Source organism: Scylla paramamosain, chromosome 4, assembly GCF_035594125.1.
Source record: "Scylla paramamosain isolate STU-SP2022 chromosome 4, ASM3559412v1, whole genome shotgun sequence".
NCBI classification, from domain to species: domain Eukaryota; kingdom Metazoa; phylum Arthropoda; class Malacostraca; order Decapoda; family Portunidae; genus Scylla; species Scylla paramamosain.
The window spans coordinates 3,162,501-3,177,500 of NC_087154.1; positions in this window are offsets into that span (position 1 = coordinate 3,162,501).

Here is a 15,000-nt window from a genome sequence, read left to right on the forward strand (position 1 = left end):
AAAAGGTAGAGTATTAACAAGAGGACGAGAGTAAGAGTAACGAGAGTAAGGGGTAAGAGAAAACGGAGAAGGCGAAAGAAGTGGCTTTTTTTTTTTAAGAGAGTACTATCTAATGTGCGATGTGAGGAATTCATGACGGGAGGCTGACTTTTGGGGAAGGTTAGTGAGGAATGTTGTTAGATGAAGGAGAGAGAGAGAGAGAGAGAGAGAGAGAGAGAGAGAGAGAGAGAGAGAGAGAGAGAGAGAGAGAGAGAGAGAGAGAGAGACATGTACTACTTCCCACCCCTTGGCTCTTCCTTCTCCTTCTCTCCTTCCCTTTCCTTTTGCTTCACAGGTCAACATACTTGGGGGTAAAGGAAGAACCTACAGTACTTCCTTTCCTTCTTCCCCTTCCCTTCCCTTCCCTTCACTTTCTCTTGTTGCTCCCTAGACCAGAGAAGTTATAGCCTGACTTAAGTGGTGATGGGGTGGTGGAGTGATGGGGTGGTGGAGTGCTGTGCTATTGTGAAGGTGTGGTGATGTGGTGGTGGAGGCCAAGTGGTAAGTGTTAATAGTTTTTTTGCAGGTGTTTTTTTTTTTTTCTTTTTTTTTTCTTTTCTTTTTTTTTCTTTTTTTTTTTACGTGTGAGATTAAATTATATTTTGCTTGTTTTTGTTTGTTTATTTTATTATTTTTTTTCATGTCGTACGCCAGATGTGAAGGCTGTTGATGTCTCAGAATTATTATTATTATTATTATATTATTATTATTATTATTATTATTATTATTATTATTACACTACTACTACTACTACTACTACTACTACTACTACTACTACTACTACTACTACTACTACTACTACCACTGCTGCTACTACTACTACTACTACTACTACTACTGCTGCTACTACTACTACTACTACTACTACTACTACTACTACTACTACTACTACTACTACTACTACTACTACTACTACTACTTGTTCATTTCCTGCTTAGACACACACACACACACACACACACACACACACACACACACACACACACACACACACACACACACATCTAAAACAGCTTAGCCAGTATCTTGGGGTGGGGGAAGGATGGAAGGCAGGGTCGCTCGTTGAGAAGGGAGAGAGAGAGAGAGAGAGAGAGAGAGAGAGAGAGAGAGAGAGAGAGAGAGAGAGAGAGAGAGAGAGAGAGAGAGAGAGAGAGAGAGAGAGAGAGAGAGAGAGAGAGATTGAAATTATGTGTGGTGTTAGTGGTGAGTTTTACTTTCTCTCTCTCTCTCTCTCTCTCTCTCTCTCTCTCTCTCTCTCTCTCTCTCTCTCTCTCTCTCTCTCTCTCTCTCTCTCTCTCTCTCTCTAATTTAATCTAGCTTAGTCTAGTATTAAAAGATAGAATTATACACACTATACAAAAAGTACTAAAAAAATATGAGTGTATACATCTACACAAAGTGTCTGAAAGCACTTTCATGTTTTCACAGTATGTCTGCCTCTCATGTAATGCACTGTGGATATGTCTGTCGCTGTGAGTTGTGTTAGTACGGATGTCTGTGTGCAGCACTGTCACTATCACTGTGTTTGTAGTGTCGGGGAAGGGGGTGGTGGGGGCCGTGTCTGTCTCCAGGTAGGGGCCATTATTTTTACGCTTTTGATGTTCATGTGACGTACTTGAGGCACATTGGCTGGAGACACGGCACACGGCAAACGTGTGCTGGTGCTGGCTGGCTCTGGAGCGCGGCACCGCCACTGCGTCCCTGTTGAGTGCACCGTTCTCGTTCACCGTGTAGCGAAATCTTGGAGATTGGGGCAACCCACCCAGATGTGCCACCCACTGCACCTGCACCTTGTGGAACACTACTATCGCTGCAACGTCACTGTTGTGTTCCAGTGAGTCGAGGGGACTCGCAGGCTCGGGGAGGCAGCACTTGACATCCGGAAGAGGGAAGCATACTCCTGCAAGGGCCGTATCTGGGGCCTTATGGAGCAGGAACCTCCCTTACTTGTCGAGAGAGGCAGCCATCCTTCGTAGGGCGGAGAGTATGGGAAGCCTCTTGGCGATGGTCTTGATATGTCCATCAAAGTATAGTGTTCGGGCCACCTCCACTCGCAAGATCTTGATGGATTCTTGGAGTGGGAGAGGAACATCACCAAAAAGCAGTCTTTCCTTCCACTGCTGGCCGCACAGCGGGGGACCGAGACCCATCATTGCGAGTTTTCGCTGGGGCAAAGGTTACCTGCCAGCGTGCACCCCATGTCCTCTATCACCCTTAGATGGTTGATGTCCTAAACAGGGCCTGTTCTCTTGTCAAGGAGAGGGTGCAATCATCAGTAAATCTCGAGATTACTAGTAACTGCCGGAGAATATCGTCCACATAGATGTTCCACAGGACTGGCCACGTCACAGAGCCCTGCGGCTCCGATGCTTCCACTGGCAGGGACTCTGATGCCTGTCCTGCTGACGGCCACCTGAAGGGCTCTTCCTTCCCATATCTCCCTCCCTTCCTTCCATCCTCTCTCTCTCTCTCTCTCTCCTCTCTCTCTCTCTCTCTCTCTCTCTCTCTCTCTCTCTCTCTCTCTCTCTCTCTCTCTCTCTCTCTCTTTCCCCTGGAAAGTGATGTTTCTTACCTCCATCTATCCCGATGTAGCAAGCACCAGCTGCAGCAGCAGCAGCAGCAGCAGCATTAGTAGTAGTAGTAGTAGTAGAAGTAGTAGTAATAGTAGTAGTAGTAGTAGTAGTAGTAGTAGTAGTAGTAGTAGTAGTAGTAGTAGTAGTAGATTTAGTAATATCACTTGTTGTTATTGTTGTTGTGAGATTAGTTGCAATTGTGGCTGACAGTATACTAGTGATTGTAATAATGGTAGTGTGGAGGCAGTAGTGGTGATGTTGATTTTTATGGTGATGGTAGTAGTGGTGGTAGGAATCGTAGTGTTTGTCGTGGTCCTGTTGGTTCTGGTGGTGGTGGAGGTGGCGGTGGTGGTGAAGGTAATGGTGGGGGGGGAGGTAGTGGTGGTGGTGGTGGTGGTGGTGGTGGTGACAGTTAGGTGGGCTGCTAGTGTTGCTTAAAATGACCGTTTAAAGTTGTGCCAACAAAAGAACATTGTACATTTTGTGTTGAAACCAAATACAAAAGACTTATAATTTGTTTGGTTCGCGCAGAGGTTTTGTTATTTCCACATTTTCTCTCGGCAAACTACATTTTACTCTTCCTTTCTACACTTTTACTCCTTTTTCCTTTGTATTTCTATTACTGGAGTTTTTCATCTTTATCTTTATATGTTTGTTTCTTCGCTATACGACATACATTAAATACATACATACGAGTACATACATACATACATACATACATACATACATACATTCTGATCTTTTCCTTTTCTCTCACATTCCTCGTACGTTTTCTCCCTTTTTCCTCCTCTCATTCCTGTCATGCTTATATCCTCCTACATCACCCTCCCTCATGCTCCTTCCCTGCTCCTCCTCCTCCTCCTTCTCCTGTACTCCTCAATCATCTCCCTCAAGGGGACTCCTCCTCCACAGCTGTGACACCCTCCTTCCTTCCCTCCTTCCCCTCCTTCCTTCCCTCCATCCCTTCCCTCTCTCTTTCCTCCGAGTATTACCATCTTCGTGGCCCCTCCATCTACCCTCTCATCACACTCTTGTGGTATCTTGTTCCTGCAGCTTGCGTCTATATTGTCTACTGGTCCATCCTTCTCCCGGCTCGTAATCTCCATCACTCCCCAGCTCGCGTCCCCTGCTCGCGCCTTCCCGCCCATTACTTTCTAATTAAGCATCACCCATCTATCCCCATTCCTCGCACGTCCCTCTGCCTTCCATCTTCATTTTTCTCCTCTTGACCCTCCTCCTCCTCTTCCTCTTTCCTCCTCCTTCTCCTTCTTCTTCTTGCTTGCTTGCTTGGTTGGTCACTCAATCCATATTTTTGTGTCTACCTCCTCCTCCTCTTCCTCCCGTTTTTATCGTCCTGGTCTTGTGTTTATTAGTTTTTGTATTCCATGCTTCTGTTTTTCTTTCTTTCGTGCCTTCCTCCCTTCCTTCATTCATTCGTTGCTTTCTTCCTTTTTTCCTTCTTCCCTTATAAATGCCCTTTTTTTCTTTTATCAGTCCCCTTTTGCTTTTTCCCTCCTTCTTTCCTTCCTTCCCTCATTCATTCATTCATTCATTTATTCATTCATTCATTCTCCTACTCTCCTTTTCTCTCATTGTCTCCTCCTCCTCCTCCTTCTCCTCCTCCTCCTCCTCCTCCTCCTCCTGCACCTTCATGTCAGTCAATGTATTGCTTCAGTTTAATGTTTCTTAATGTCCCTGAGTTTTCTGATCTTCACGGTTCCTTCTTCCTTCTCTTGTATAAATTCATCTCAGGGAAGACAGGGAGACAATTCGAACGTGTGTGTGTGTGTGTGTGTGTGTGTGTGTGTGTGTGTGTGTGTGTGTGTGTGTGTGTGTGTGTGTGGGTGTGTGTGTGTGTCCTTCAGCATAATAATATTTCAAGGCCTATCTTATCTGTAGCTTTTATGTCCATCTTTTTCTTCTGTCCAATTGTGTCTGTCTGTCTTTGTCTTTTTTGTCTTTTGTGTGTCTGTTTATATGTTTTCTTGCTCTCTCTCTCTCTCTCTCTCTCTCTCTCTCTCTCTCTCTCTCTCTCTCTCTCTCTCTTACACTCTTTCTATTTTTGTTCCCCTGAGTTATGTACAGTCGCCTCAAAAAATAATGTCAATCTACAAAACGCATCAAATTAATTTCCTCACCCTCACTTCTTTGAATAACTGTACGTAAGAAATATCGAAATAAAATAAATAGGTAAATAAATCCTTTCTTCCTGTACTATTTAGACAAGTGAGCCAGTTCACAAACGTTTACTCTCATCACTGAGAATGGAGGATCATTTTTCCATCCCAGGATCGTCTCGTGTAATAACAGCAACCTCCTCCTGAGCGTTTTTCCTTCCTATCATATCCTTCACTAGCCCTCCACGTCGCGCTGTCCTCTTACCAACGTGTCTTGGCGGAAAATATGAGGAGAAAAAGAAAAATAAGGAAGCTTCTGAGAAATTTGATTAATATACTGGCGGAGAGAGAGAGAATGAGAGAGGGAGGGAGAATAAAATCTTGCTACGGACTCCCTCTAAGCTATTAATTCGCCTGGGCACTGGCAGCATTAACCCCCTGAAGTGTTCTTAAACCCCCAGGCCACGAGGAGAAGAGAGGAGCACGCCCCACGTCTTGAAACATTCCACGGGGAGTCATTCTTCTCGTATCAAAGACTTCCTTCCCTTAGAGATCAATTGCGGCCTCGACCCCCGTACCTCCTGCGCCTTATAGTAGCTAGGCCGGCATAACATCCTCTTCCTCCAAACATCAGTATTAAGAGAAGTTATCGATAAAACGCGGAGAAAAGCTCACCACTCCGGTATAATGAAAAGGCTGAGGGTGACAATGGCCCCCGTCGCACATGATAAATTGGTCCAGTGACGGTGATGCATTACGTCAGCGAGACCCGGGAGACCTGCTGGGGGAGGTGGGGGGCGATGGGGACCTGCTGGTGGGTGCGGATGGGGACGGACGGGGGGCTGAAGGGAGCAGGGCTAGAGTTGGGTGGTAGGCATGGACGGAGGGGGTGTGATACAGGGAAGGGGGAAGGAGTGGGGGACTATAGGCCAGAAAAAAAAAAAGGGGGTTTTCTACAGGCCAGGGACAGCGCGGAGTTGAATTAAGGGGCTCAGAGACAGAGTTGGGAGGTCTTGCGAGAACCTGCGTTTGCTTGGCTACGTGAAGATGAAGATATGTAGGAGAGTAGAAGAGAAGGGATTCTGGAGGCCTTGGTTGGGTGGAGAAGAGGAGGATGTGTGGAAGAATGGAGAAGGAACGAGTGTGTGGATGATGTCAGAGAACACTTTTTTTATTTTGAATGATCGTCAAGAGGTATGCATATACAATCTTCCCTCATTGTATTAAATATTTTTATTTATTTATTTTTCTTTTCACCCGGCTTCCTTCACGCGTAGAGAAAATAACACAGCTCTTAGTTACCATAAGGACAAACTCGAGGTGCGGTCAGCTTTAAGAATAATTAGCATGTACAGGGAGAGGCAATCTGAGGTTAATTCCTTCCACGTGTAATGTATTCACTTTCTACAGATTATCTTCGCAAACATCGCCTCTACTCAACCACATTTGATTTTTGTCTCGGGTCACATCTTTTCAGTCTCTCCCTGCTCTCCACATGCAACAGGAACGTCAACGAGTATTAGGAGGGTTAGATTTTAGTTTTATTAACGTGGGAGCGGCAGATCGCCCCCTCCTCACCGCGCACCAGAGCCAGAGAGATGAAGTGGCACTGTGAGGCAGCGTTGGTAGTGCTCGACAAACCGTGACAAGGGTGAGACTTTGAAATAAAAAGAGAATTAACACACACACACACACACACACACACACACACACACACACACACCTCCAGAAACATTACTTACCTTAGTCACTCTAAACACAACTACTTAGCCATTTTCTACCCCTATGAGATCTAGTGCGGATGCTTCTGGTTCGTCAAGCAGCGCGCGGTTCGCCTGTATATGTGGTGGGTCGGGTGGGGGGCGGTAGTGACAGGAGTCTTTGATAGCAAGTTGGGCTCGCCGGTTCGAGACTCCAATAACGTGAACTTGGCCGGGAACCTCAATTAGGAAGGGCGGCGCGGAGCCTCCCCTCTGCCACAGGTACCCGAAGCCCGCGCGCCGCCACCACTTCCTTCCTCTCGCCTCACCAAACTTTTACCATGGCTGCTAAAAGTGTAGTAAGAGTGTCCCGCTAACATGGTAATCTCTCTCTCTCTCTCTCTCTCTCTCTCTCTCTCTCTCTCTCTCTCTCTCTCTCTCTCTCTCTCTTGACGCGGAAGTGTTTTTTTTTATTTCTCTTACGGTTCTAGTGTAATAGAAGTAGTGGTGGTGATGGGGATGGTGGTAGTAGTGATAGTAGTAGTTATAGTAGTTGCAGTAGTAATAGTTGTTGTAGTAGTAAGAGTAGTAGTGATAGTAGTAGTAGTAGCAGTAGTAGTAGTAGTAATAATGATAATGTTAATAATAGAAATGGTAATAGTAATAGTAGTAGTAATAATATATATATATATATATATATATATATATATATATATATATATATATATATATATATATATATATATATATATATATATATACACACACACACACACACACACACACACACACACACACACACACACGCACATTTGAAGAATTAACTTATCAAGAAAGCTCTCTCTCTCTCTCTCTCTCTCTCTCTCTCTCTCTCTCTCTCTCTCTCTCTCTCTCTCTCTCTCTCTCTCTCTCTCTCTCTCTCTCTCTCCCCATTAACATTCTCATGTGTGTGTGTGTGTGTGTGTGTGTGTGTGTAAGTATGAGTGTGTGTGTGTGTGTGTGTGTGTGTGTGTGTGTGTGTGTGTGTGTGTGTGTGTGTGTGTATGTGTGGGAACAAGAGGCGCCACCACTTGCCCGTCCACGCCCTGGTCATTGTTGGGTGTTGTTGGAGCGTGGGCAGTGGGGGATGGATGATGCTTTGTGGCCTGGCGGGGAGTCCACAGCGCGCCCTTCTCTCCTCCGCCTCCCCTGCCCGCCCCTCGCCTCTCCGAGTTACTATAGTGTGGGTAGTGTGGGGAGGCAGGCAGCGGGCGGCCAAGGAACTGAAGCGAGGCGTGAACGGCGTGAAATGTTTCCGTACAGAAGTGTAATTAGTGTTTGCTTCTCCTTCCCGTCTTGAGGTGGTGGTCAGTGTGATTGTTTTCATAGAAGAATAGGAGGAACTACTGTGGATGTCAAGCAGATGAGGGAAGAAGATCGAGGGGAAGACAGCGATGGAGAGATAAAATTGCAGGGGAACTGTGAAGAATAGGAGTCATAAAGAAATGATGCAAGGGACAGAAACAACTGGAGGAGATTCGTGAATGGCGCCAACCCCTGACTCTAAGGAAACGGCGAAAGAAGAAGGAAGTGGATTCCAAGCTCCTTACAACTATTTACGCCCTGCTAGCAAAAGTAGAATTAGTGTTCGTTTCTTCCTTACCGTCTAGTGTGCTGTTTTTTTTTTTTATAAGAATTAGGAGGAATTACAACTTATTTAGATCCATAATAGGCTAAATTAATAACATACACCTTTACACTAGTTTATCTCTTTCTCTTACCTTATTTCTTTTCTTTCTTTTTTGTGACAGTATAGCCTCTCTTCTTTCCTCCCCTCCTTCGCTGATGTTTCTTGCTGTTCTCCCTTCTCTTCTTTCTTTGTGCAGTACTGTATAGTATTAGAGGTAGACCAACTGTAATATAAGAGAAAGAGAGGCGTAATCTAGAGCTAGTATTGTTTGCAAGAGAGGGCATACATCCTTTACTGGTGTGGTAATGTGTTGTGTGTGTATAAGAAGTGGAGGCAGTGAAGGTGCAGTGTGGTGGTGATAGGGGTGGTGGTGGTGGTGGTGGTGGTGGTGAAGTGTTGGTGGTGGTAGTGATTTTCTTCCTTTTTTTATGATTTTTTTCAGTATTTTTTGCTTGTCTATTTTATTTTTTTCCTTTTTTTCTTTTTTATCAGTTTTGTTGTAGAATATCGAATCTTTCCTTCTCTCTCTCTCTCTCTCTCTCTCTCTCTCTCTCTCTCTCTCTCTCTCTCTCTCTCTCTCTCTCTCTCTCTCTCTCTCTACGCTTCACATTATTCACCTCTTTCATCCCTTCATCTCGCAACGCTATCTTCATTCTCTCCCTCCCTCTCCCTTTTTCTCTCCTGTCTTCATTCTCTCCCTCTCCCTCTTCCTGTCATCGCCTCTCTCCTGCTCGTTACTTCTCCTCCTCCCTATCATTCCCATCATCAAACTGACCACATTTCCAAGCCTATTCTTCACCCCCTTCGCTCACACCCCTCCTCTTTACTCATTTTTCCCTCTCTCCCTTCCCCCTTCTTCTCTCCCTCTCCTCTTCCTCTCGTTCATTTCATCTCCCTCCCATTTTTCCTTCGCTGACATCTTTTCTTTCTCCCTCCTTTTTTTATTCTGATATTTCTTGTTTTTTTTTGTTTGTTTTTTCTTCTTTTTGTTTCTTCTTGTTCTTGTTCTTTTATTCTTCCTCTTGTTTTTGTTGTTTGTTGTTGCTGTTGTTGTTGTTGTTGTGGTTGTTGTTGTTGATGTTCTTTTTCCTCCACCTCCTCCTCCTCCTCTCCCTCACACTGTTCAGTCCCACCCTCCCTCTCTTCCTTCTCTCTTTCTCTATACCGTCACACCCTTATTCTCTCTTACCCTCCTCTCCCTCCTCCCTCTCCCTCTTCTCCCTCTCTCTCTCTCTCCTTCCCAGCCCCATTCTTCCCCTCATAGGGATGCAAAGCCGCCCATTCTGGTCAAGATCCCGATATTGGTTCAAAATGATGCATCGGTTGTGTCCCTTTTTTTGTTCCTTCCTCCGTCCTCGCTTCGCCTCGCCTCGCTTCGCCTCGCCTCGACTCACCTAACCTTACTTTACCTTACCTTGCCTTGTCTTACCTTTCCTCCCTTTGCCTTGCCTTGCCTTGCCTTACAGATCTCCTAAGCGGCTAGGCGGGACAGAAGGGATGGGAGGGACGTGGGTGAAGAGGTGTAGGGGTGTAGGATGCTGGTGAGATGAGTGCTACGGTGATGGTGGTGATGGTAGTCATGGTGATGGAGTTAGTGATGGTTGTATTGGTGGTTCTAGAGGTGGTGGCGATGGTTGTAGTAGTAGTAGTAGTAGTAGTAGTAGTAATTGCAGTAGTAAGAATGTAGGGAAGAGGAAGAGGGAAACACAGAAGGGAGAAGAGAAAGTGGAATAAGAGTAAGTGGAAGAAGAGAAGAAATAAACGTAAAATACAGAGAAATAAAAGAATACGAGGAACGCAGAAACAAAAACAAAATAAATAGGAAAACACCTAAAAAACAAACAAGAAACATAATAACGAAACAACAGCAACGGAGAGAGAGAGAGAGAGAGAGAGAGAGAGAGAGAGAGAGAGAGAGAGAGAGAGAGAGAGAGAGAGAGAGAGAGAATGATATATTTCAATCTTACACCAGAAGACTCTCTCTCTCTCTCTCTCTCTCTCTCTCTCTCTCTCTCTCTCTCTCTCTCTCTCTCTCTCCCACACCTTTATCTACCCAACGCCACCAAAAATTATTCACTCCATGCTATAAATGCCTTGAATTATCATGTATCTTTCTGCCTTCTTCCCTGTACCTAAGCGTCGATAGAAGGAGTGAGTGAGGACAGCAGTGTCATGCCTTCCCGTGGCGGCTTCTTGGGGGCGCTACCAGAACTTGATGTACGAGAAGGCTGGGTGTCAATAATGGTGTGCGTAAGCCTGTTGTGTTGACGATGAAGGCGATGGTGATGGAAATGCTGAAGGACGATGGCGACAGAGGAGGAGAATAGAAATGATGAAATGATGGTGAAAGAATGTAAAAAAGATTAGGAGGAATACGTGGCCAAGAAGATGAATAGGAATGATGGTGAAAGAGTGAAAAATTATTAGGAGGGAAACGCGAAGGAAGAGGTGGGAGGAGGAGTGATATATACAAGATATGAATAAAAGAATGAGAAGGAAAATCACATTAAGAAAGAGAAGGAAGGCGATGTGAAGAAAAAGATGAACAACAGAAAAGAGTGAAAAAAAGACGAAGAAGTAAAAAAAGAGTGTAGTAGAAGAATGATATAAACAAGTTGAGAATAAAAGAATGGGAAGGAAAATCACATTAAGTAAGAGAAGAGAGGTGTGACGTAAAAATTATGAACAACAGTAAAAAGTGAAAAGGAAAAGAAAGACAAGGAAGAAGTAGAAAAGAAAGCGGAGGAGAAGATATTTATATGAATAAGATTAGTAGATGTAAATAAGATGAGTAAGGGGAAGGGAGAGGCAGAGGAGGAAGAAAAAAATATCGAGGAGAAGGAAAAGACAGAGGCGACTGTTAAGCAGCAGATGAATAACAATGACAAAAATAACGATAAAATATTGATAAAAAGAGAAAGTAGGAGGAGACAGAGATGGAAAACTTGAATGGAGGTGGAGATCCAGGTGGTGGATGAAAGAAAAAGAAAATAGTGACAATAATGGTGATAGCAAGCGGGTAATCAGGAGGGTGGAAAGAAATATCATTGATTGGAATGAAAATAAGGTGGAATTTAGAAAGGATAGCACCATGGTGACTAATCAATACATAAACATGAAAAAAATCTATGGATCTATGGAAATATTTCCAAAACTATTTATGTAATATTCAGATGAGGGTACAATGAATTAAAGCTTCCATTGATGCTTAAAGAAGAAACCACAATAGAATGATGATTATAATGCATCAATATGCAAACACCAATACAAGTTATGCCAATAGTTCCAAAACTAATTCTGTAATACCTAGATGGGAGGGCAATAATATCAAAAGAAATAAACCATTGTAGTATAATGATCCAATATACGAACACCAAAATAATGGATGCAGACAATTCTTAAAACTCTATCCAATACTTATATGAGAGAGCAACGAATTACACTTCCCTTCCAATGTTCAGAGGACGTAAAGAAATACATTATGCAACAAGCATTTCCAATCAGGTTTAAAAACACATGAAATATCTCCAGAATTTAACAGATCATTGCAGAAAAGAGGGAAAGTGAGACGGTAAAAACATTCAGGAAGGGTTTACTATAAATCATAAGCAAATAGAAAGATTGGAATAAAAGTGAAGAGTACAGAGAGAGAGAGAGAGAGAGAGAGAGAGAGAGAGAGAGAGAGAGAGAGAGAGAGAGAGAGAGAGAGAGAGAGAGAGAGAGAGAGAGAGAGAGAGAGAGAGAGAGAGAGAGAGAGAGGTGATGAAAGGTCCCCGGGGGTGACTCATATATCAGACAGAGGCTCACAACAGCCCGAGCCTCGCCACACTTTTTCTTCCATTCTTCTTTCCTTTCCTTCTTTTTTCCTCCTTTTGTTGTGGCTTCTTCCCCTGACAGCGCTCCGGGGATTTTTGTTATCAGTGAAGTAATTTCGCGTTTCATATTCACTATTTCTTATCAATATGTGTGTTTTTTGATTGTTTGAAAGATGATAGTTAACTTCTATGTTTGTTTGTTTTATTTGTATGTATGTTTGTTTAGGTTTATTTTTTATCAGTGAATTAATCTGATGTTCCATTTTCACTTTTTTTTTTTATCAATGTGTGTATTTCTAGATTTTTTGAAAGGTTTTTAACTTGTATTTTGTTTTTCTCTGTATGTATGTGTGTTTGTGTGCTCAAGTTTTTTTTTTTTTTATCGTTGAAGTAATTTGGCGTTTCATATTCAGTTTTTTTTTTTTTTATCAATATGTTTGTTTTTAGATTGTTTGTAATTGTTTTAACATGTCTCTCGTTTTTCTGTATGTGGTTGTGTGTTTGTCTTCTTGTTTTTTTCTTGTTTTGGTTTGTCTGTTTGGTGACGTTTGCTAATTTATTCATATATTATCATCATTATTCTATTTTTTTCTATCTCCTTTGTCAACAAATTGTCTTTCAAATATTAACAGACTTGTCTGAAAATAAAACAAACTGACACTATGACTGTTACATCATAATCATCAACATTATCATCATCATTATCATTATTATCATCATCATCATCAACAACAACAAAATCACTATCACCATCATTGTCAGTGTCACTGTCATCACCTTCCTTTAATTAAATACACAATATGTTTTCTTTAATGGCTCCCTGTCACCATCAGACAAAGCTAACCTAGTCTTTACACCACAAACCGCATCGTGTATTACCTTCATGGTGCTTACAACAATCAATCCGGCCCTCACAAACATACCGCGTGTAAGTCTTAATTTACCTCAATATTTCATCAATACCTTCCCAACGGTTACTTTGTCTCGAGGATTAATGATTGAACTTGTGAAAGGCTTATCGATATGTGAATGTCAGCTGTTTTTCCATGTTTTTTTTTATTCTTTCGTTGGACCATTAAATATTATAATTCGTTCCACTGACTGGTTTCCTTTGCCTTCTCTAGTTATATTATCTCATTTATCTCCAATGCTTCTTCCTCGTCTGTTTTTTTCTATCCATCTCTCTTCGATTTTCTTTTTATCCTCACTTCATAAGATTTTCTGCACCTGTTATTATCCTCCTATCCATCAACTGTTTTTTTCTTTTTTTTTTTTTTTACTACAATAATTTTTCAAGGTTCACTATCTCAAATTTTTACTCTTGACTTTAGTATTAGTAGTATTAGTGATAGTAGAAGTAGTAGTAACAGTAGTAGTAGTAGTAGTAGTAGTAGTAGTAGTAGTAGAGAGAGAGAGAGAGAGAGAGAGAGAGAGAGAGAGAGAGAGAGAGAGAGAGAGAGAGGGATGAAAAATTAATGAAAAAAAGCTATACTGTCTTAAAATGAGTCTCACTTCAGTCCCTGCCTTGACCCTCTCAGCTGGATGCCACGGTTATTCCTCCTCCTCCTCCTCTTCTTTTACCACTTTTCTTCCTCTCTCTCTTATTCTCGCTTCTCTATCTTCTCTCCTTCTCTTCATCTTTCTAAGCCCTCTGCTATTTTCCTTTTCTTTTTCATCATTGTCCTCGCCCTCTTCCTAGTCCTTTTGTTCATTCTACTCGTGTGTCTTCTGTTCATTTCTTTCATAATTTTCTGCTTCTTCGTCTTCGTCGTTCATTTTCTCGTCATTCTTGTTGTTATCGTTTTATCTCCTTTTTTGTGTGTATTTCTCTCTTTTCTTTTTTTCTTATCTAATTTTGATTTCTCATCTTCGTTCTCATGTACCTCATCGTCATCCTCATCATTGCCCAAATCATCGTCATCTTTCCCTTCTATCTTATTATCATACTTATCTTACGTTAGTGTAACTTATCGCAAACAACCTCGTAAGGACCATCAAGGCAGACACTGTCTCTTCTTCCTTTGTGTTCATTTGCGTTCCTCATTACTCACAGGGAACATTATACGGGGAAAAGAAGTTCCTATCTAGTAGTTTAGACAATATAGCTTATCACGAAAACTCTCATAATGATCATCACGTCTGGTACTGTTTGTCCTTCCTTCCTGTTTTTTTATTTATTTTTTTTTATTTTTGTTCTATTTTTGCGCTTATTTCCTGGATCGATTACTCAACGGAAGCAATACGCCTCCAGTCGAGTAGCTCAGACAGTATAACTAATCACAAACAACCATCAACTCTAGAATTATTTGTCATTCCTTTATATCCCTTTAGGTTTGTTCCCCGGACTGACTACATACTTGGAACATTACACTGGATAAAAAAGTTCCTATCAAGGCGGCGGTGCGAGTCTGCGTGGAGCGGGGAGACGTGAGGGAGTGATGCTTAAGTATACAATGCTTCTCTTCTTTACTCCGCTGCCTGTTACTTTCCGTGATTTGTGTCCCGCCCATTCATTCGCGGCCGTCTGTTTGCCTGATTTACGCAAGCGGGTCGTGAGTTTTTATCTTTATTTATCATATCACAATCCTCGGGCAGCGGTGCAAGCAGGGATTTATCAGAGAGGAGGACGAGGCCGGATGGGTCTTCTCGTGGCTGAAAATTGTCGAGAGAGATGAGATGAGGCAGTGGGTTGTGAGAGAGTGAGGTTAACGTGAGGGAGAGTGAGTAGTAGGCTCTCCCTCTCTCTCTCTCTCTTCTCTCTCTCTCTCTCTCTCTCTCTCTCTCTCTCTCTCTCTCTCTCTCTCTCTCTCTCTCTCAAGCACATATTCCTGACATCTCCCTCCGTTCCCACATCAACATTATCCATCCCGGCCACTCCTTCATCCCACCGACTCCCCGGCGGGATCTGGGGTCATCAAGATATGGCCCTCCTCCTCCTCCTCCTCCTCCTCCTCCTCCTGTGATACCTTAATCCCCCCAGGCCGGCTGATGGGTTCTCTCCGTCATTTTATCGGCACACTCGCCGCCACAACTCGCTCACTGAGTCTAAAAGTGACGTGCTCGTTTTTTTTTTCTTCTTTGTGTCTT